At 39.4% G+C, this 25215-nt stretch overlaps 1 protein-coding gene across 1 annotated transcript in view; it reads right to left on the bottom strand.

Moving 5' to 3' along the window:
- LOC106081174 (frequenin-1) overlaps nt 1–25215 on the bottom strand; it is a 350182-nt gene that overhangs the window by 248907 nt on the left and 76060 nt on the right. Inside the window, exon 2 of the mRNA XM_059366355.1 lies at nt 18079–18157. The gene's annotated coding sequence lies outside the window, so the exon portion shown is untranslated. The remainder of the gene's footprint in view (nt 1–18078; nt 18158–25215) is intronic.

The following is a 25215-nucleotide window of genomic DNA, read 5'->3' as shown; positions in this document are numbered from 1 at the left end:
AAACAAATGCAATACATCCGAAGCCTATTTTACGCCGTAAGGGGTTGTCACTGATACTCATTCGTGAGGGACTCATAAGGAAATAGTATCTGAGTCAAGAATATTTTGGGCAATCAAAAAAGTCGATGCTTTAAAATCGCCGGACCTGATAATGTATCACCAAAATTAATTGCAAGCTTCGTCCGATAAACTAGCAGCTTGACTAGGCAGATATGGCCAATAGTCTGTCACCCTGTATAGTTAAAACCTCACAAAGATGAATCTTTATCTTTATTTCCTAGTATACAAAGAATATACAAACATAACATGTTTATGACATTGAGAATACCTTCAATAAAAAAAACATGCCATATCCACTGGTTGTGTAATTTACATATTTAGTTATCGCATTATATAATTTTACCCTTCACTGTGCTCAGGCATGTAAACAAATTTATTACACTTCGTAATTGTGGTTGTTGTTTTTATTAACCAATGTTTTTTTTTTTTTTTTGCTTTTGGTCGCAGGCGAAGAGTTTTTGGCGGATTGCTATACCTCAAACTTTTTCTGTCACTGCTGCTTGTTAACAATCACTGCAAGGCGAACAAAGTTTAAAGCTGATAAAATTTGCCATAACGTACTCGTATATATAATGCCTTGAAAATTTCGCTAAGGCGTAAAGAAAAGTGTGTTTTGGCAATCTGTTACTTCGTTAAATTTACAATTTTTTATTTATAAAGTTAAAAAAAAAATTGTGAATGTATTTCCTGATAACTTGTAAAGTTTCAGATTGAGTATGTTTGATAAAAACAGGAAGCATAGAGAAAGAAAGTGGATAGTATCTAAATTGTGTAATTTATAAAAAGCTGAAAAAAAACATGACAAATAAAACAAAATTCAAGATTTCACAAACATTCCCTATGAACTTGCCTTAAAATAATCGCAATCGTAAGTTTGTTTTGAAATGTTCATCGTTTCCTTAATCTTTCCTCGACCATTCCATTAAGGGGCAGCGAGTGGGAGCTGCCCTAATCAAGTTTTTAGCTTAATAATAAGGTCGCTGGGCGTTACCTCTGTAGGGAAGTTTTAGATGGCTGATGACTAGAGTTTAGGAATTCGTGTCCCAGAGTACTTAGACACGAAAAGTTTCCTTACGAACAGCGTCGGCGTGCAATGTTATTGCTTCTCCGAGGAGACGCAAGAGCTTTTGGTCATTCGTAAAAAGAGTAAAGGGCAACCCATCGGCAATCCCAACTCTTGTTAAGGATAATCACTAACCAGGTTGATAAGGCTAATCTACTGGCTAAAATGTTTGCAGGAAGTTCTTCCTTGCCGTTTAGCATTCAACCACTCCCCGTTATTGATAGTGTACCTAGTTCGATGCCTCAGATATTCCTTGCGGATCTCGACGTTAATAAATCTCCGGGCCTGGACGGTATAACAACACTTGTCCTTTGTAAGTGTTCTTCGACGCTTGCTCGTCCATTACACCACCTTTTCAACCTTGCTTACCGTGCGAGAATTTTGCCATCGCGTTGGAAGGTTGCGAACGTTCTGCCCATCTCCAAATAAGGTGGGGAGACAACCCTGCAAATTACCGGCCAATTGCGATATGCTCCGCGCTCTTTAAGGTTATGAAGAGTATGGCTAAACATCATCTTGTCAGATACTTAGAGTCCTATGGCCTTCTTAGCGATAGACAGAATGGGTTCCACATAAGTCGCTCTACGGGAGATTTAATGGCATTTTTATGGAGAGCATGGCTAACCATCATCTTGTCAGATACTTAGAGTCCTATGGCCTTCTTAGCGATAGACAGAATGGGTTCCACAGAAATCTCTCTACGGGAGACCTAATGGCATTTTTGTCGGAACGATGAAGTCCCTCTATCCACCTGTTTGGTGAGAGTAAGGTCGTGGCTCTGGATATCTCCAAGGCATTTGATAGGGTCTGGCACGTTACACTTTCATCAAAGCTTGTCGCTTTTGGAGTCGGTAATAACTTCGTTCGATTTATATCGAGCTATCTCAGAGATCGCACTATACGAGCTGTTGTAGATGGGTTCTCATCCGATAAGTAAACATAGAGCGCAGGTGTTCCACAAGGTTCTGTCCTTTCCCCCTTCCTTTTTCTTTTTTTCATTGATGATATATTTGGTCAGTCTACTCATTTGCCGATGACTGTAGTCTGTGTCATTCATATTCATTCGATCATAGGATCAGTCGTTAAGAAATTGAGGACAGGAGGCGCATTATGGATGAGATGCTCTCCCAGGATTTGTTGGCCATTTCCGAATGGGGATGAAAGAACAGAGTAGACAATAATGCACAGAAGATGCAGTGCAGTTTCTTGTCTCATAAGCAATTCACTGATCCACTACAATCGTAGATATCTATCGACAGTATAGATATGTATAGATATTGAGAAGTCAGATGCTTTTGATGTTCTAGGCATGAAGATTCAGTCGAAAGATGCATTCAAGTGTTTGGGCTTTCTTAAGCGGTGCAGGAAGTATTTCACCTCTTCTGATCTTCTCAATATCTATACTACCTACATCAGGCCGAGTATGGAATATAACTCGCATTTGGGCAGGAGCTCCATAATCATCATTGGATCTACTTGATCGGCTTCAACGGAGAGCGATGGTGTTGATTTGGGTTAGTAGAGTATCCAACTCTATTGCTTCTCTTGAAAATGGCCGGAATATGGGTGGCATTGTATTGCTCTATCGTTATTTTCATGGCGTGTGTTCCAGGGATATTCGTCTTCTTCTCCCTGACGTTAGGATGTTCACCAGGAATACAAGACTTGCCAATAACTCACACCCGTTTGTAATTGATTGGACAGTCGACCGAACCATACATTACCGCGAAACTTCATTTTTCTCCCGAACCATTCGTGTGTGGTATCGACTTCCGGCTAATGTCTTTCCCACTAACATTGACGTTCAGAAATTTAAGACATATATCAATAAACATTACTCTCTCTTTCCCTACTCCAACCCTTTACTTTTCCAATTGAGTGTCCCAAAAAACAAAAATTATTTTGTTGTACCCTCCACTATGGGATGGAGGTATATTAATTTCGTCATTCCGTTTGGAACACCTCGAAATATCGATCTAAGGCCAAACAAAGCATATATATTCCTGACTTGAGTACGGAAGAAGTGTAATTTGTCACAGAAAGAATGTCTGTCATTACACATAAATACATGCATTAGGAAAAGTACAGCTAATAGACAGGGTTGTCGAGTTTTGGTTAATGTGGTAATTGTATCATAGATGCGTTTTCGCTATTAATACGATTCAAATACAACATACCAACGCACGGCCCTTGAAGCCATTACACCTAATATGGTTGAAAAGTCTTCTAACTAAAGACGAAACGCGTCCCATAGTGGTTGGTGTGTGTTGCTATCTTAGGCTTTCCTTTTCCATTTACACCTCCGATCATTGAGCTCGTCTCGAAAGAGAAACAAACAAACATTTTTCTTGACACCCTTGACATTCTAATTCGATTTAGCCATGTTCATCCCACCGTCTGGCTCTCGGTCCAAAGGCCGTTTACTTTTGAAGAATTAAAGCTGGGCGTTTGAAATTTTGCATAAATGTTATCGTAACTTAGTTGGGATTGTAAATAGGTCATATCGGTCTATGTATCGATATAGCAGCCATATAAATCAATCAGGGATATTGACTTCCTGAGCCTCTAGAGGTAGCAATTCTTATCCGATCATGCTTAAGCTTTGGTATTTTGTTTTGACTTCCAACAACTATGTCAAGTAATGTGTAATGTTTAGACCGCGCGTCATGCATTGGGTATATACTGTAGTTGCCAGACCTATAATGCTATTTGGTGTTGTAGTCTGGTGGACGGCGCTTCAAAAGTCCAACTACTGTTCAACACTCAACCGGATGCAAAGTATGGCTTGTTTGTGCATCTTAGCCGCACTGAGGACAACACAATCTGATATACTGAATTTAATGCTACATCTTATGCCTCTGGACGTTGTGGCTAATCAAAGCAGGGACTATTGCAGTGAGGTTAAGGGTGCTTTCTCTTTGGTCATGTGGCGGCTATGGACCTTTGATGCAATATCCGATATTCCAGGCAATGTGAATTACACCCTACCTGAGCAGCTTTTTGATAAAAAGCATTGTACCACTATTCCTGATAGAAGCGTTTGGGAATACGATATCCCGAAAGAAGTTACATAGATTTCTATACGGATGGTTTCAAACTGTGCCAAATTTTCAGCCATATCGGATGAATATTGGGCATCTCAAGAAGAAGTACATTTCTGGAATCTTTTTATATGGGGGCTATGTAAATTTTTAAATAGTGGGTAATACTACCCACGTATGTTGGACGTAGAAACGGGAGTCCATCAAATTTCTGTCAAATCGGATTAAAATTGAGATCTTTAGAGGCTCAAGAAGTAAAAACTATATATTATTTTATGGGAGGTATATCCAAATCTGAACCGATATGGCGCATTTGCAGTCTCCAACGACCTACTTTAAAACAAGTAAGAGCGTGCTAAGTTCGTCCGGGCCGAATCTTATATAACCTCCACCATGGATCGAATTTGTCGAGTTCTTTGCGCGGTGTCTCATTTTAGGCAAACAAAGAATAATGGATAAAAATTGTTACGCTATTTATCAAGTCATAGTCCGATTCGAACTATTAATGAATTGAATGTTAAAGACTGTAGTAGAAGTCATTGGGTAATATTTCAGCCTATTTGGATAAGAATTGCGCCTTGTAGAGACAAAGATCAATATTACCAGATGTTACAAACGGTATGACTAGTTTAGTATACCCCTCATCCTATGGTGGTGGGTATAAAAATTGGATGGTTTTTCTATTTGCCAAAAACAAAACCAATAAGGAAAGGCAAAAGTCGGGCGTTGCCGACTGTATAACATCCTACATCTACCCTATAAGTACAAAGTGGGAGTTATGTCCAATTCTAGACCAATTTTGATGGATTACTCCGGATGTTTTCATATGGGTTACTAAACAATCCGTATCAAATTTCGAGCAAATGTGTTCAAACTGTAATATCTACGGTTGATAAAAAATTATTGCAAAGTACCCAATATCTGATGAACACATATTTGGGAGCCTTATCTAGAGCAGTGGCTCTAGAAGTGAAAATCAAGCGATATATATATATGAGAGCTATATCTAAATATGAACTGATTTCTACGAAATTCACCAGTAATATCGAGAGTCAAGAGTCAATCCAACCCGACAAATTTCGATAGAATAGGCTAAGAAATGACCACACAATTGCAAAATTTGGATGCAATTACTTTTTGGGTTGCCCAAAAAGTAATTGCGGATTTTTCATATAGTCGGCGTTGACAAATTTTTTCAACGGCTTGTGACTCTGTAATTGCATTCTTTCTTCTGTCAGTTATCAGCTGTTACTTTTAGCATGCTTTAGAAAAAAAGTGCGCGAAAGTTTGTTTACATTTGTTTGTTTGACGTCAATTTTAATATGGGTACCACATGTATTGAAAGAAATTCATTTAACAAACCGAATCAACGCTTGTGATATGCACCTTAAACGCAATGAATTCGATCCGTTTTTAAAACGAATCATAACTGGAGATGAAAAATGGATTGTTTACAACAACGTTAGTCGAAAACGATCATGGTCCAAGCATGGTGAACCAGCTCAAACCACTTCAAAGGCTGATATCCACCAAAAGAAGGTTATGCTGTCTGTTTGGTGAGATTGGAAGGGTGTGGTATATTTTGAGCTGCTTCCAAGGAACCAAACGATTAATTCGGATGTTTACTGTCAACAATTGGACAAATTGAATACAGCCATCAAGGAGAAGTGACCAGAATTGGTCAATCGTAAAGGTGTCATATTCCACCAGGACAACGCTAGACCGCACACATCTTTGGTCACTCGCCAAAAACTTAGTGAGCTTGGCTGGGAACTTTTGATGCATCCTCCATATAGCCCTGACCTTGCACCATCAGACTACCATATATTTCGATCTTTGCAGAACTACTTAAATGGTAAAACTTTCGGCAATGATGAGGCTATAAAATCGCACTTGGTTCAGTTTTTTGCAGATAAAGGCCAGAAGTTCGATGAGCGTTGCCAGGAAGATGGCAAAAGGTTATCGAACAAAATGGCAATTATATATTTGATTAAAGTTCATTCTAAGTTTTATTAAAAATGCATTTACTTTCTTTTAAAAAATCCGCAATTACTTTTTGGGCAACCCAATATATGGGAGCCATATCGAAATCTGAAGCGATTTTCAATAGGTTTCGTCTCTAGTCCGAAAAACATGCAGGTACTAAATTTTAAGACGATCAGACGAAAATTGCGACCTGAAGTTGGTAAACAAATTAACATGGACAAACAGACGGACATAGCTAAATCGTTCGGTATACTTATCAATAGGTCTATCTCTCTTCCTTCTGGATGTTCCAAATAAATTCTTTATGTTATCATATCCTGTACTATAGTGGTGGTTTAGGGTATAAAAATTGTCTTCTTTATAGGTTGGGTGGTCTACTGACTACCTCAAAACCATATGCAGCAATAGCGAGGACATAGATAACCTCCGTCGAAACTTTTTTTGATTTCCTTGCCAGGATGACCACCATTTGACTCACATGGAAATCTCAGTTGCTAAAATCGGAATATTTTCTATTTAATCGACATAATAAGTGCTGGTTATTTGTGACATTATCTATTCTCCCAGTAAACATAAAGCAAACTAATGGCCAATTTATAAGAATTCTTATTTGTAAACCACATTTCTGTGCCTTTTTTGTCCTCAAAACGCTAGCCAACACCAAAGCAAACACTCTTCCGCAAAGCTTTCGTTTGATTGAAGTTGGCATTTTGTTAGTGAACTTCCATAGAATAGAAAAAACAAGAACTTATTAATGAAAATTAATCGACGTTATCGTACAAACAGAATAACTAACTTTGGGCAAAGTAACGTTGTGATTGTCTTGCCTATCATCCAGACTGGGAGTAACGTAGTAAGTGGGGAAAAAAGTAACTCTTATTATTTTACCAGCCAGAATTTGATCAAACACGTTAGATGACGCTACCGTTGGCCATCCATTGTAGTTTGTTATTTCATCCCCCCCCACCCCCCCCCCCCTATTTTTCCCCCTTTCCGGTGTGTGTGTGTATGTACCTTAGAACAGAGGGTTAAAAAGGCGTCATAAACAAGCATCATGTTATTGGGGTGTTCACCGTTGGCAGCAGGAAACATGACAAACAGCAACAACAAAAAGAATATCAACAAACATTTTTATGACATGTTTTTTTTTCATATACCCTACACTACAACTGTGGTGAAGGGTGATATAATCAAGGACAGTTATTGGTAACGTCTAGAACAACAAAGAAACAATGTTTGGCGATGGTTTCTGTAAGTTTCTCTGTTTGGTTATATGTCTTGTTTATTATAAAAGTAGAATTTTGTTAAATATTTTAATAAAGGTAAATTTTAGATTTTTTTTTGTAAGTTTATATTGAAATGGTATTCCACCCTAAAGACCAATTCACTCGAAGACCAGTTTGATTGGTTGCGATACCTTAACGAGGAAAGAATTTTAGAAGAGTAAATAAAGAAAATGGGCAAGTCCCCAGAATAAACGAAATATGAGGAAATACAAAAACGACATGCATTTCCGGTGGAAACAAAAACTATTGGGTTGACCAAAAAGTAATTGCGTATTTTTTAAAAGAAAGTAAATGTATTTTTAATAAAACTTAGAATGAACTTTAATCAAATATACTTTTTTTACACTTTTTTTCTTAAGCAAGCTAAAAGTAACAGCTGATATCTGACAAAAGAAAGAATGCAAGTACAGAGTCACAAGCTGTGAAAAAATTTGTCAACGCCGACTATATGAAAAATCCGCAATTACTTTTTGGGCAACCCAATAATATGGATATAAAAAATATTTTCCATGTTCCGATAAAATTTCCAAAAAACTAAAATTTCGATAACTAACTCCGGGGAAGATGATGAGACGTTGGAATATTTCCTTTGTCATTGCCCGGCTTTTGCGCCCATCAGACACAGGTACATAGGTGGGGACACAATACCTAAACCCCCTTAAGGTTGTGGTAAGGAAAACAATTAAGGATTTTGTAAGTAGCAAGGAATTCCTAACAGGCCCATAAGCCTTACGTCCTTTGTACTCAAAACCATGGAACGTATTGTGGACATTATGATAAAGAGTAGGACATCCAGCGAAGTGCTCAAATACAAACAGCATGCCTACGTCAAGAGAAGGTCGGTGGAGACTGCCCCGCACGAGATTGTGCATAGAATAGAAAAATCCTTCGATACCAAAACGTACACACTGCCGGTATGCATTGACATCGAGGGGGCTTTTAACAATGTGCGGACAGACACAATGATCCAATCCTTAGACCAATACCGGGTGGACCCGGTCCTTAGAGACTGGATAACCATATGCTAAAGAACAGGTGGATAAATTGTGTGTCCCATGGCACAAATATAAGGGAGAAAGTAGCACAGGGCATGCCACAGGGGGGCATTTTATCGCCATTCCTATGGAAGGCCACCATAATGACCTATTACGGATGCTGACTGAGGAGGGAATGGAACCCGTCTGCTACGCAGACGATGTTATAATACCTCTAAGGACTAAGTATCCGAACGAACTATGCAGGAGGGCCGAAAGGGTCTTGCATATGCCATATGACTGGGCTAGACCCAAGGGTCTCAATGTTAACCCAGAGAAGACAGAAATATGCCTATTCAAGAGGAAGACAAAGTTGGGCCAATTTAACGCACCACGTTTCCTCAATAAGACAATGTCGATATCTGACAAGGTCAATTACTTAGGTGTGATCTTGGACAGGAAAGTGTCACATTCAGTAGCATACTGAAAAGGCTCTCAACATCTGTGAGCCTTCTCACTATGTAGACGGGCCGTTGGCACGAAATGGGGCCTTAATCCGAGGATAGTCCTCTGGCTCTACAGGAGCGTGATTAGACCAATACTTACTTACGCCTTAGTAGTTTGGTGGACTGCTATGGAGAAAAAGTGAAAAATAATGACCATACAATAGATTCAAAGAACACGTTGTCTTGGCATAGGCGGGGCGATGAGGACAACGCCCACTAGGGCACTAGATACTATTCCAGATATTCGACCCATTGACATGCAGATTAAGTGTTAGGTTGTCAGATTTTGCCAAAATTTGGAACAGTGAGTTGTGTAAGGCCCTTCGACTTCTTTTTTTTTCAATTTGGCGCAGATAGGTCGAGATTTGGATATAGCTGTCAGAGCAATCTCTCGATTTGAGGTTTTGGGCCCATTTATTGCCCGATGTCACCGAAATTTGGGACAGTGAGTTAAGTTAAGCCCCTCGACATTCTTCTACAATTTGACCCAGATCGGTCCAGATTTGGATATAGCTGCCATATAGACCGATCTCTCGATTTAAGGTTTTGGGCCCATAAAATGCGCGTTTATATTCCGATGTCGCCGAAATTTGGAACAGTGAGTTGTGTTAGGCCCTTCGACATCCTACTTAAATTTGGTCTAGATCGGTCCAGATTTGAATATAGCTGCCATATAGACCGATCCGCCAATTTAAGGTCTTGGGCCCATAAAAGGGGCATTTTTTGTCCAATGTTCGCGAAATTTGGGACAGTGAGTTTTGTTAGGTCTTTCGACATCTGTCTTCAATTTGGTCTAGATGAGTCCAGGTTTGGATATAGCTGCCATATAGACCGATTTCGCGATTTAAGGTTTTGGGCCCATAAAAGGCCCATTTATTTTCCGATGTCGCCGAAATTTGGGACAGTGAGTTGTGTTAGACCCTCGACATACTTCTTCAATTTGACACAGATCTGTCCAGATTTTGATATAGCTGCCATATAGACCGATCCGCATTTTTAAGGTCTTGGGCCCATAAAAGTTGCATTTATTGACCGATTTCGCCGAAATTTGGGACAGTGAGTTGTGTTAGGCCCTTCGATATCCTTCTTCAATTTGGTCTCGATCGGTCCAGATTTGAATATAGCTGCCATACAGACCAATCTCTCGATTTAAGTTTTTGGACCCATAAAAGGTTCGTTTGTGTGGGTCATCAACGTTAGGGGGGTCCGTTTTTGCTTTTCCTTTGTTTCTCAGAGTGGTTCTAATAGTTTTCCGGGCGGGTTATTGGCCCAGGGCCCCAACCGCATGGGTTTTGTGGGATCGTACATGTATCCCTCGTTGTAGCGAACCGCTTGCTTCAAGATCTGACGCTCGCCTCCAGCCCCCACTAACCTGGGAACAGACGCTGATGTTGGCCATTGGTAGTTTGAAAGCCCCTGTTACGCCCTTCAACAATCATTGTCGAAACCGGTCTATAACCTGATGTAGCTTCCATATAAAACTATCTCCCGATCAGTCTTCTACTGCCCCAAGAAGATTCAATGTTTGGCTGATTTGGCAGAAGTTTTGAAATTAAAATTCACGAGATGCAGATGTGAATAGATATGGCATACTAATCACAAGAGAACACACGCTACTCGCCTATGCCGACGACAACGATATCATGGGTCGGTCACCGGAAGTAGTAACTGCAGCCTTTGAAAGAATCAAAAGAAAGTCAGTGAAAATGGGTCTGGCAGTAAATGGAGATAAAACGAAATGAATGGTTTCAACTCCCAAAAAGCCTTGCACAACCGAGCAGATAAAGAACATGGAGAAATTTGGGAACCACAACTTTGAGACAGTCAGTAACTTTATCTACCTCGGCACCGCCGTAACCGAAACGAATGACACCAGTTTTAAGATTAAGCAAAGAATGATACTGCCAAGTAGATGCTACTTTGGATTATGTAAGCAGTTTAGAAACAAGGCCACCTCTCGACAGACGAAGATTACACTATACAAGACACTGATACTACCCGTGTTGTTATATGGTCCTGAGGCATGGGTACTTGTGAAAGCAAATGAGGCAGTGCTTGGAGTATTTGAGAGAAAGATTCTTCGTAAAATATATGGACCAGGTTGCGTTAACGGAGAATATAGGCGACGTATGAACCACGAGCTGTGCTACGACTACAGCATAGTTACACGCATCAAATTACAACGGCTGCTTTGGCTAGATCATGTTGTCAGAATGGATGAAGAAGCTCCAGCAAAGAAGTCTTTTGAAGGCAAACAGGGTGGTGCACGCAAACCGGGAAGACCCAAAGCCCGATGGAAGGATCAAGTGGTGAGAGACACCTCGAAACATGGTGTCAGAGATTTTAGAATGAGCGCAGAAGATCGAGGCGCTTGGGACGCTATTCTACGTTCGGCTAGTGGAACAAATATTCTGTCATAGCCAATTAAAGTAAAGTAAGTTTGAACGTAAAATTCGCAAGTGCCCTGAAAAATAATTGATTTGTGCAAATTTTTAGTGGAATTCATGGTGGTGGATTCCCAAGATACGGCCCAACCGAATTAAGCAAGGTTTTACTGCTTCCTTTCTTCGGCGTAGGGTATAATAGAATCTCTATCCATCTTTTGGGCTATACCCACTATTTGTTTTTAGTTTTGTTTAACGCTGTCCTGCCAACAGTTGTGGTCGTGGAATCGTCACAACTTTATCGTCTATATTGATATGTTTATGTATGTGTGATGGAGTGTATGCTTGTATGAGTGTGTGTGTGTGAGGGTTCGAATGTCTCGTTATTCCCTGTTGTGATGATAGTAGTGGGTTGTAGTTTGTGCTTTGTTTTTGTTCTACGCTTTTGTTACTCTGACAATTGGTTGTTATTATGACGTAATCCTTGAGGCTAACAACAACCACATCGATGTTATTGTTCCACCGAGGAGACATGCCACACCGTAGGCACAGTAGAGTTGCTCCATTCATAATTTATAGTGTCATAGCTGGGAATAGGGAAACAAAATATGAGAATGGATAGTTGCGATAGTGGGAGAAATTTATAACCTTTTGCATTATTGTAAGTAAACTGCTTTGGTTATTTATACTTTAAACTTCTATGATGACATAGGGGGTTTTCAGACAATATGGGAGAATCAGAAGAAAGAATGTTAGGTAACCGATGTCTAATTCATATCAGTGAAGTTTTTCACATGTGAGGCTGACAGTTTGTTAAACTTGGTTTAAAAGCCCTTGTCTAGAAGGCAAAACATCTAAAATATGATTGGATGAAAGGTATTTGAGAGTTGATAACGAATGTGTAGTAGCTATAAATCACAAAAAATCAGTAGCCCAAGCCACTTTAAAACCCCTTCAAACTTTTTGGGGGAAAATTGTTGAAATGTGCTGAATTTATTCGGTCTTGATCCAGTCTGCAGCCGGCCTCCGATTGTATGGAAACATTTTCCCAAAAAAAATTTATTCACATCCTGAGTCCACACAAATGAGAACTAGGCACAATTCCAACTATCATATATTGATTTTTCTAGATTAATTGAAAATCATGTTCCACTGTCTATTGCCCTCCTGTTTGCCATGAACTCACATACAACTGGCGGAAGTCTAACAATGGCGATGGCACATGCCATTGTTGAAAACAATAAAAAAAACGCAAAAAAAACTGAAAGTCGAATTTTTATTACCCAAAAAACGGCACAATCAACAATGGCTCAAATGGAAAGTTTTATGGGCTATTTTTAAATAGACTCTCCTTCATATTTATGACTTTTAGTATTTTCAATTTCAATACTGAGCGGCATGACATGAACAAACACCGAGAAAAACCGGATCATCATAAGGCAACAACGCACAAAAGAATTATGGCTAAAATGCGTATTGAAAATTTGTTTTTGTTGTTAGTATTGTTAATGTCCTTCACATGTAGCACATCAAAATTTCATTCATGTTTCATATGCCCTTTCATATTTTGCTAAGTGGGAAAGTAGTTTTTTTTTTTTTATTACTTTTACTAGGTTTTGGAATGAGTTTAATCAGGATTTCAGTCTCTGGCTTATAATCTTCCTACATATCCGTTGATAAAGGGATAGAAAAGTATAAAATTTGTCGATATTTTTGAGAATCCAAATCACATGTTAACGTTTTAATGGGCCATAAAGCAGTTCACGTGTATGTCAATACAACGACTTTGGGGGGGGGCACCATTCCGTCATGGTTAATATGTCTATATGGTGCCAAGAACACCTCCGTTAAATAAAAACCAGTAAGGAAAGGCTAAATTCAGGCGTAGCCGACTATATAATACCCTACACAACATTATGTCGAAACATAGTCAGACCATTGAAATGTCGAAAAGATCATCCCAAGATTTTCTAACGATAGGAACAAAATTGTGTCTACTACAACCGTCTACAGCAAATTTGCAAATTTTGAACATTCCACTAAGAAACAGGGGCAAACTTCTCACCCATCAATGAGTGCAGTCCGATTCAAGTTTAAGCTCAATGATAAGGGCCTCCTTTTCATAGCCGAGACCGAACGGCGTGCCGCAGTGCGACACCTCTTTGGGGAGAAGTTTTACATGGCATAGTACCTCACAAATGTCGCCAGCATTAGGAGGGCATAACCACCGCTGAACATTTTTTCAGATGTTCTCGCCGGGATTCAAACCCAAGCATTCAGCATCATAGGCGGGCATGATAAACTCTTCGCTACGGTGGCCTGCTTTATCTGAAATACACCTCGGATCTCGATAATACTTCAGCTTAAACCACTTAAAATTTGAAAGTGTTATGTCTATCCGTTCTCAAATGGCATATTATAGCCTCCGTCATAGAATGGGGTGTATACTAATTTTGTCAATCCGTTTGTAACACCTCGAAATATGCGCTTGAGATCCCATATATTTTTGATCGTCATGACATTCCAAGTCGACCTAGGTATGTGCGTCCGTCCGTCTGTCGAAAGCACGCTAACTTTCGAAGAAGTAAAGCTAGATGGTTGAAATTTTGATCAACTATAACTTATTAGTGTATGTCAGTTGGGATTGTAAATGGGCCAAATCGGTGCATGTTTCGATATAGATGTCATATAAACCGATCTTGGGTCTTGACTTCTTGAGCCTCTAGAGAGCGCAATTCTTATATGATTTGGCTGAAATTTCGCAGGTGGTGTTTTGGTATCACTTTCAACAACTATGATAAGTATGGTTTAAATCGATTCAAAACCTGATATAGCCGCCATATAAACCGATCTTGGGTCTTGACTTCTTGAGCTTCTAGAGGGTGCAATTATTATCCGAGTTGGCTGAAATTTTGCACATAACGCTGAGAATTGACTTCAGATAGCTGTGACAAATATTGTCTAAATCAGTCCATGACCTGATATAGCCGCCATATAAACCGATCTCCTGATTAGACTTTTTGAGCTTCTAGAGGGCATAACTCTTGTCCAATTTAACTAAAATTTTGCACATAACTCTGAGGAATGGCTACCGACAACTGTGCCAAGTATTGTCTACATCAGTTCATAACCTGATATAGCAGCCATATAAACCGATCTCTCGACTGGACTTCTTGAGCTTCTAGAGGACGCAATACATATTCAATTTAGCGGAAAATTTGCACGTATCGTTGATAGGTTTATAGCCGCCATATAAACCAATCTCTCGATTATACGTTTTTGATCCTCTAGAGGGCACAATTCTTTTCCAATTTGATTGAAATTTTGCTTATGCCGTTTTGGTTTAATTGGAAAACATGGGTCCGGACTGTGTCAAGTATGGTCTTAATCGGTTGATAAACTGATATAGCTACCATATAAACCTATCTCCCAATTCGACACTCTGAGCCACTGGAAGGCTCAATTTTTACTCGATTTGCCTGAAATTTTGGATATGGTTTTTTTCTATGACTTCTAACAGCCATGACAATAACGATCAATACCTTGAGGTAGCTCATGTATATATATTGGGTTGCCCAAAAAGTAATTGCGGATTTTTTAAAAGAAAGTAAATGCATTTTAAATAAAACTTGAATGAACTTTAATCAAATATACTTTTTTTACACTTTTTTTCTAAAGCAATCTAAATTTAACAGCTGATAACTGACAGAAGAAATGATGCAATTACAGAGTTACAAGCTGTGAAAAAATTTGTCAACGCCAACTATATAAAAAATCCGCAATTACTTTTTGGGCAACCCAATATATTGAAAAAGCCATTCAAAGAACTTGACATGGTGGAGGGTATATAAAATTCGGCCCGGCTGAAATTAGCACAATTTTACATGATTTGGATTCAAAAAGAGTCCACTTAATTCCTATACACACCACCATAGGATGGGGAGTATTTTCATTTAGCCATTCCGTTTGCAACACATCGAAATATCCATTTCCAAGCCTACAAAGTATAGGTAATCCTGATCGTAAAGGCGACTTAACGATGTCCGTATGTCTGTCTGTTAGTTGTTATGACGCTAGAAGCTTTAGCAATTAAGATATTAAGCTAAAATTTTGCACAGGCCCGTCTTTCTTCCATACGCAGGTTAAGTTCATTAACGAGCAAAATCAGTCCACATTAAGATATAGCTGCCATATAGACCGATATGCCGATTTAAGGTTTTGAGCGGGAATCATTTAGATTCCCAATTGCGTTGAAAATTCAAATGGTGAATTATTCTAAGCCCCTCGACAGCCATGCCATATATGGCCCCTATTCGATCGGAGCTGCCATATAAACCTATCTCCCAGTTTAAGGCCTTAAGGTCCCCCCTCGACAGCCATGTCATATATGGTCCCTATCAGATTGGAGCTGCCATATAAACCTAGCTCCCAGTTTAGAGCCTTAAGGTCTTAACAGAAGTATTTATTACGTGTATAACCATTTATAAAGGGTGATTTTTTAGCTATTATCCTTTTGGCAACACTGGTTTAAACAGCTAACGCACGTTTAGTTTTTTGTTTCACTGTCAAACATCTTCAGTTTGGTCTATAATTTAACCATGAATGGTCTTGAGAACGAAGAACGCTTGCAAATTATTGCATTTTATTATCAAAATGGGTGCTCTGTTAAGAAAGTTCATCGCGTGCTTACTTTTGCTCATTTTTAGCCCAATGGTTACGTCAATAAGCAGAGTTGTCGCTTTTGGAGTGAAGATCAGCCAGAAGCATTGCATGAGCTTTCAATGCATCCAAAAACAGTCACAGTTTAGTCCGGTTTATAGGCTAGTGGCATCATTGGGACGTACTTCTTCAAAGATGATGAGAATCGTTATGTAACAATAAATGGTGAGCGCTGTCGTGAAATGATATCCAACTTTTTTTTTGCCCAAAACGCAAGAGATTGACTTGCATAACATGCATGTTCCAACAAGACGGTGCCATATGCCACACAGTATGCGTAACAATGAATTTATTGGGAGGCGAGTTCGGTGAACAATTTATATCACGTTCGGGACCGGTCAATTGGCCCGCCAAGATCGGTTGTCGATTTTGGAGTGAAGATCAGCCAGAAGCATTGCATGAGCTTTCAATGCATCCAGAAACAGTCACAATTTAGTGCGGTTTATAGGCTAGTGGCATCATTGGACCGTACTTCTTCAAATATGATGCGAATCGTTACGTAACAATAAATGGTGAGCGCTGCCGTGAAATGATATCTAACTTTTTTTTGGCCAAAATGCAAGAGCATGACTTGTATGACATGCATGTTTCAATAAGACGGTGCCATATGCCACACAGCATGCGTAACAATGGATTTATTGAGAGGCGAGTTCGGTGAACATTTTATTTTACATTCAGGTCCGGTCAATTGGCCCGCCTAGATCGGTTGTCGATTATGGAGTGAAGATCAGCCAGCAGCATTGCATGAGCTTTCAATGCATCCAGAAACAGTCACAATTAAGTGCGGTTTATAGGCTAGTGGCATCATTGGATCGTACTTCTTCAAAGATGATGCGCATCGTTACGTAACAATAAATGGTGAGCGCTGCTGTGAAATGATATCCAACTTTTTTTTTGCCCAAAATGCAAGAGATTGACTTACATGTTTCAACAAGACGGTGCCATATGCCACACAGCACACAATGAATTTATTGAGAGGCGAGTTCGGAGAAAATTTTATTTCAAGTTCGGGACCGGTCAATTTGCGGCCTAGATCGTGTGATATAACGCCTTTTGACTATTTTTTGTAGGACTTAGTTAAAGCTTATGTCTATACAGTCAAGCCCGCATCAATTGACGCATTGTAGCCAACATTGAAGCATTTATTCGTGAAATACCGGCCGAAATGAGATACCGGAAAGAGACTGCCAAAATAGGACTAAGTGGATGGACCATTTGAGGCACAGTCGTGGACCGTACTATCGATTCAAATAATGATTGCGTGTAATTTCCTGAATTTTATTTTATTTTATTTTTTTTTTGGAACAACTTTCCTATAACTCTTAAAAAATCACCCTTTATACATTTTCTACCGTAAATATCATATTTTAGAAAACCAAATATTTTGCCATAAATCAAATGAAACAATACCCATATAAAAAACCCATATTTGAAAATCGTTTATAAATCATTCCAATAAAATATGCCCACAAAGGCATCCTTTGAGACTTTTTAAATCCATCCAAAGATTGTGCATTTCATAAAAAATCCCTACACAAATATTTTTTTATATACCACAAATGGGAACAATTAAATTTTTGCTCAAGTAAATTTGAACATTGGCTGAGTTACCAACAAACCGACATAAATCGAATTTTCTCTTTGGTGTGTGCAAGATCAAAAAGTTTTCTTCTATTTGATTTGTATTTTTGTAGTCTTTCTTTTTTTTACATTGTTACCAACAAACCACTCTTTTTTTGCGGAAGGGTTCAGTTGGTTTTCGTTTTACTTGTGGTGTCCATGAAAAGAAACTTCTAAAACAAAATCTAAAAACAAAAAAAATATATATATGCTGGTGTAGGTTTTTAACTTTGACAAAAAACCACAATCGCTATTTTTTCGGGGTTGGTTGCTAGGTTTATTTGTAGCCTTTCCATTGGCCATTGTCTATGTGGGTCCGTCCAAGGGCTATGGTGCGGGCAAAACGTGTTCGGAATTCAGTTGAGGTTTTAATTAAATAGCAAAGCAAGTTTCCTAAAACTGAAGGAAAAAAAACACAACAGAATACAGACATACATACCAAATGAATAATCGTATAAAGAATTCCTTAAAGCATAAGGATCCAAGGTGCTTTTCGTTTCGTTAATTTTAGGTGTAAGCTAGAAGAAAAAAAGAAGAAAAGGATTTTTCCAGTTACCATTTCTTGGAGGATTTGCAACAAATTAAGAAAAATAAGTTTTGTTAAAGAAAAGAAAATGAGGAAATTAATTAAAGATTGGTCTTTGTGCTGTAGCTACATGTGCCAAAAGTAAAGTGTTCACCCTGGCACCAGTGGTTGCTGTTTGTAGTAGTTATTCCCCAAACAAATGCACACTTATTTATTTAAAGGATTCTCATGTACTTCGTTTTGGAGACACACAAACACATTCATCATTAGTTGAGTAAGTACCAAACACACGTCGGTTAAGTCAAAAGGCAGCGTGGAAATAAAATTGGTCTAAATGGGGGCTGAAATTATAGACATATTTCATTTCAGCTACATTTAACGTAAATTTAATTGTTTTATCGAAAATAAAATTGCCACCGAAAATTTTGTTAAAAGTATATTCCATTAGGGACTGGTGAGGTGGTTAGGAAGGCAAAACAAACAGGAAACGAGGTACTGATAGGTTGCGTTGTGAGCTCTCATCACATTTTCTGGAATAGTTAGAGATGGGCGATGAGTAAATACCTTTTATATAGGTATAGCGGTAAATTGGGTAAATACCCCGGATATCTTGGGTATACAAAAATTTTCCAACAATTTTTGATGATTTCGTATTCTTTGAATATATATTCCTGTCCTTCTTATATCATAAAGTCGGATTTTAGTAATATATAGCAGCTGTATAGACCGATCTCCAGACTTAAAGTCTTGAGAAAATAAATTGGTCATTTTTCATCCGATTTCGGCGAAATTTGGCATAGAGAGTTTTGGTAGACCCCTACCTATTTTTGTGGAGTGTGGCTCAGGTCGGACTATATTTGGATATATCTGCCCTTAGACCGACAACCCGATCTCCCGATATAGGGTATTGAGGCCATGAAATGTCCATTTCTTTCCCGAATTCGATGAAATTCGGCACAGTGTGTTCTGGTAGACCCTTACCCATTCCTGTCAAGTGTGGTATAGGTCGGACCACATTTGAATATATAACTGCCATATATAACGGTCTCCCGATATTGTGTAATGAGCCTATAAAAGGAACATTTTTCATCCTATTTCTATGAAATTTGGCACAGCGAGTTCTGGTACTCCTCTTAACCTTTTTGTTGAACATCCTCCAGATCGGACCATATTTAAATATAGCTGTATATAGACCGATCTGCCGATATAGAGTATAGAGCCCATAAAAGGAGGTTCATCCGATTTTGATGAAATTTGAAACAGTGAGTTTTGATAGATATCAACAACTGTTTGTTGAACATCGACTAGATCGAAACGACATATAGACCGATCTCCCGATAAAGAGTATTGAGACCATAAAAGGATCAGTTTTCATCAGATTTGTTCGAAATTTAAAACAGTGCGATTTGATAGAACCTTATTTAAAGGATTAGGGAGGAGATTTTAGATGTGGCAATATGTTCGGAAAATCTAATCGATGAGGTTCAGGATTGGAGGATCTCAATGTAGCAAACTTCCGGTATAAGGTGAAACCCAAATGGACAAAATTCGCAAGACTACTCATTTATGGTCCCATATTGGTCCAAATATAGTACGCCTTACATAACTCACTGTCCCAAATTTCGTCGAAATCGCACAATAAATGCGCCTTTTATGGGCCTAAGACCTTACATCGAGAAATCGGTCTATAAGGCAACTATATTCAAATCTGAACCGATCTGGGCCAAATTGAAGAAGGTTGTCGAAAGCCCTAATACAACTCACTGTCCCAAATTTAGGCAACAACGGACAATAAATTCGCCTTTTACGGGTCCAAAACAATAAATCGCGAGATCGGTCTATATGGCAGCTATATCCAAATCTGAACTGATCTGGTCCAAATTGCAGAAATGTGCTAAAGAGCCTAAAATAACTTACTTTCCCAAATTACGGAGAAATCGGACAATAAATGCTCCTTTTATGGGCCTAAGACCTTACATCGAGAGATCGGTCTATATGGCAGCTGTATTCAAATCTGAAACGATCTGAACCAAATTGAAGAAGGATGTCGAAGGGCCTAACACAACTCACTGTCCCAAATTTCAGCAAAATTGGACAATAAATGCGCCTTTTATAGGCCTAAGACCATACATCGAGAGATCGGTCTATATAACAGCTATATCCAAATCTGGACCAATCTGTGCCATATTGCAGAAGTATGTCGAGGGGCTTAACTTAACTCACTGTCCCAAATTTCGGCGACATAGTGGGTTCAAAACTTTAAATCAAGAGATGGGTCTATATAGCAGCTATATCCAAATCTGAATTGACCTGTCCAAATTGCAGAAATAAGCTGAAGAGCCTAACATAACTTACTATCCCAAATTTTGGAGAAATCGGACAATAAAAGCGCCTTTTATGGCCCCAAAAACTTAAATCGAGAGATCGGTCTATATGGCAGCTAAATCCAAATCCGGACTGATCTGAGCCAAATTGCAGAAAAATGTCAAGATATAGTCCGATATAGCCCATCTTCGAACTTAACCTGCTGATGGACAAAAAAAAATATGTGCAAAGTTTCAGCTCAATATCTCTATTTCTAAAGACTGTCGCGTGATTTCAACAGACAGACGGACAGACGGACGGATGGCTAGGTCGTCTTAGACTTTTACGACAGGTTTTACAAACGGAATAAATAGATTAGTATACCCCCATCCTCTGGTGGTGGCTATATAAAATTGTCATGAACATTCCATTAAGGAACAGGGCAAACCTCTCACATATGAATGAATTCAGTCTGTTTTAATTTTTAAACTCAATCATAAAGGGTATCCCTTTTATTGCCGAGTTCGAACAGTGTGCCGCAGTGCGACATCTCTTTTCAGACGAGTGCTTATATGGCAAAGTATCTTACAAATGTCACCAGCATTTGGAGGGTATAACGATCGCTAATTTTTTTGATGTTCTCGCCAGGATTCGAGCCCAGGCGTTCAGCGTTAGGCGGTCATGCCAACGCCTGTGCCACTTGGGCAAGATTCTTTAGAAGGCTAAAGGATATTGGCGACAATGTTAACAGAAATACGAGTGCAATAATGGGGTCTTTGTAGATAGTTGTCCTCTTCGAGAAAGGACATCAGTCCGAAAAAAACCCAGGATCCCCGGAGAGATTCGCAATATTGTGAAAGAGACCTTCGTACAAAAAGAAACAGTTTATTGGGATTTGTATTACACACGGCTCAAGGAATAAAATGCCGCCAAGATGGAAAAATGTCTCTCAAATAATCATGTTTAAAATGAAATCTTAGTAGACGACATGGGAGTGAGAGCAGAGACAACGGAGGGCATGTTGAAATTTTGAATGAAATAGCATTTTTTAAAAGATAAGACGGCAATCACCGAGACCCCGGAATCTTTGAAGAATGAGGTTGATTGAAGGCTTATCATACTGAATTTATGGTGAAGAAAGTTTCGAGGAGTTTCCAACCACTTAAGTCACCAGGACCTGATGGAATATTTTCGTTGTTACTACAGAAGGAGGCCGATAATCTGGCGCCCCAGCTGGTCACCATTTTCGCAGAATGCCTAGCACTAGCATATACTCCGACGAAGGGTGGTATTTATACCCAAGCCCAGCAAGACAAGTTATGCGATACCAAAGGCCTACAGGCCTTACGTCTCTTCTACTCAAAACCATGGAACGCATTGTGGATACCATGATAAAGAGTAGGACATGCAGCGATCTGCTTAGATACAATCAGCATGCCTATGTCAAGGGAAGGTCGCTGGAGACAGCCCTGCACGAGGTTAAGGGCGTGGGCGAAGAATACTCATGCAACACTATGGATCAGGAAAACTGTCGGTAGGATGACGAAAATCCTATGGGGAGATCCGGATCATGAGTAGTCGATGTTATTACTGACAGAAAGTAGGAAGGAGATCAGTGAGCTTTCGGTATCTTGAGGCAAGTTATAGCATGTGTTGGGCAAGTGGGGAAGATGAGACGTTGGAGAATTTCCTATGTCATTGTCCAGTTTTCGCGGTTAACAGACACGGGCACTTAAGTGGGAACACAATACCAGACATGAACTGATCAAGGGACGTGGTATGGATTTTGTTATCACCATGGAATTCTTGACTTGATTTTTTTTTCAAGGTTACATTTAATACCGAACGAAAATCCTATGGGGAGATACAGATTGTGAAATGACAAAGTTGGACAACACTCTCTCCAGATTCCCCTCAATTCCTCTAAATTTTTCCCATTCTACGCCCATACATTCTCAAAGTTCAATGGTCGTTGGTTGCTGGCCAAAAAGGGAATGGAACGAAATGAAATATATTTTCCTCAAAGTGTTTACATTGTACATATGTTTGTCGCATTCCAAGTAAACGCATGGCAATGGCAATGCGCTACTTTGAAATTTATGAATACAGTTTCCCATGAATCATCACACAAAGTGATGCTGATGCTGATGGTGCTGATGTTGCTGCTGTTTCGTACACTTTTCTGTGCGTTGCTTCAAATTGCTGCCAAAAACTACGCAGCAAATAATTTCAAACTATGCGAAAGTTAGAGTTTGAAGCGTCATCACTAGTGCCCATTGTGGCTGAGACTTAAAGGGTCTTACAATTTATGAAGAACACTTTAAGAACTTTTAGCCATTTTGTGTTATATATGGCTGTCTACCATATTTGAAATTAAAATATGGAAATTTCTCAACAATCTAAATAGAATGCAGACGAAATCATTTAAACTATTTTACAAAGGGGTGATTTTAAAGGCTTACAAAAAGTTTGTGATAACTTTTTGATTTTTAATATGGCTCTTAATTGCTGTAAGAATTGAATATCAATAAAAGAGCAATTAAATTGATTTGTATAAGAGCTCTATCTAGCAATTAGTTTAATTAAATACGAAAAGAGAAAGGTTTAACATAAACAAATAAAGAAAAATTGGCATACACTGAGTGAATGTGTGTGTACACGTTTATACGATGATGCTTATTTGCAATTTTTCCCACAAGATATTTAAAATAATTATTTTGAAATAAATTAAAGCATTGGCATCAGCTCTATCCTGCTACAATATTTACAACCAACACTAAGTTTCTGATAGGTTAAAATTTTGTCTAAATGTAAGCGCATGCCATCCATGTATGGGTGGACTTGGTCATTGAAGGGATGTCTGTTTGTCTGAGAATCGTCGTTACGGCTTTATCTGGTATAGGGATTTCAGGATTTGGCGCAGTGTGAATATCCGGGCGGATTTACCAGGTCTAAAGCCGCATTGATAGAGGCCAATTATCTCGATGACTTTAGGTTTAAATCTTTCACACAGTACGCTCGAGAGTATCTTGTATGCGATGGGGAGGAGACTTATTACTGTGTAGATGGCACATTACGTCTTGTCTCCTTTCTTGTGTACGGAACATAGTATGCTGAGGTTCCAATCATCGGGTATGCGTTCTTCTAGCCAGATTGCGCAGATAAGCTGATGCATACGCCTTATCAGCGTGTCGCCTCCGTGCTTAAATAGTTCAGCGGGCAACCCGTCGGCTCCTGCTGCATTTTTGTTCCTCTGTCTGAGTCGCTGCTACTTGGACCTCATTCTGACTACGTGGTAAACATTCTATACCATCATCAGGGATTGCTGTGCGGAATCCTCTTCGCCGCCAACGTCGGACACTAGCAGTTCGGTAGAATGTTCTTTCCATATCGTCAGCATGTTATCTGTGTCAGTTACCAAATTTCCTTCTTTGTCTCTGCAGAAGGATGTGCCGGCACCAAAGCCATCGGTTTGATGTTCAATTTTTTGTTAGAATTTCCGGACTTCATTCAGACTCCTGTACATCTCAATTCGCTCACACTCACGTCTTTCAATTTCTTTTTTCTTTCTGCGGAATAGACGTTTCTCCTCTCTCCTTTTGTCCCGATACCTCTCCTTCATCTGGCGCGTTGCTACTGAATGCAGGGTTGCTCTATATGCCGCATTCTTGGCTTCAGTAGCATCTTGACACTCTTGGTCGTACCATGGGTTTCTTGAGAGAGATTTTCGCGACATTTTCCATGAATAGGGCAATGGTTTGCCAGTGCAGGACAGGGAGTGCTTTTATCAAGCAGTTGGGTCAGTCGAGCGGAGTATGCCGCTGCCATCTGTAATACTTGCAGCTTTTCAATGTCCAGCTTCAGTGCCGTGTCAGATCTTATTTTTCCCACCATGCTCAGACGTGTGCGAATCTTTGCTGCAACAAGGTAATGATCTGAATCTATGTTAGCTCCTCCAATCTATCGTACATCTAACACGCTGGATGAATGCCTTGCATTACAACATGATCAATTTGGTGGCGTGGTGGCGTACCGTGGCGAAATCTATGAGCCGCAATGCATTATGGGAAGTTCCTTCGTGTAGGCTAAATTTCCAACTGTTGGACTAAATATATTTCCCTTCCTTATATTTGCATTGAAATCTTCCAAAAACTGATGTTGGGCAGCGGTCATATTCTCTCTCTAGGCGCTCGAAGAAAATATAAATGTAAAGTACAGCCAAAAGACAGGGTTGTCGAGCGTGGTTAATGTGGTATTTGTATCATAGAGGTGTTTTCGCAATAAATACGATTCACATACAACATACCTACGCACAGCCCTTGAAGCCATCACTCCTAATATGGTTGAAAAGACAAATCGCTTCCAATAGTGGTTGGTGTGTGTTGCGATATCTGACTTTCCTTTTCCATTTCCAAAGAAAATCTTCAATCATTGAGCTCGTCTCGAAAAAGAAACAAACAAAAGAAAATATCATTGGTCTGCTTGTCCTTGTCTGATGGGCTGATGTTGAAGAAATTGGCTTGTGTGAGGATTGTGGCTAGCCTCCCATCCATCAGAGTAATGCTGAAGACAAGGTGTTTCAGTCTCCGACTAATCACAAATCCCCAGCCAAATCCATGCCCCATGTTATGATAGCTATAGTAAAATTCGTCACCATTTGGTGTTATTGTGGCGTCATTCCCGCTCCAACGCACTTCCTGCGCGGATATCTGGCTTGTACTTCTCCAATACTTGTGCCAGTGCTTA

Source organism: Stomoxys calcitrans, chromosome 4, assembly GCF_963082655.1.
Source record: "Stomoxys calcitrans chromosome 4, idStoCalc2.1, whole genome shotgun sequence".
In the NCBI taxonomy this organism is placed as follows: Eukaryota; Metazoa; Arthropoda; class Insecta; order Diptera; family Muscidae; genus Stomoxys; species Stomoxys calcitrans.
This window is presented reverse-complemented; position numbering and strand designations above follow the sequence as displayed.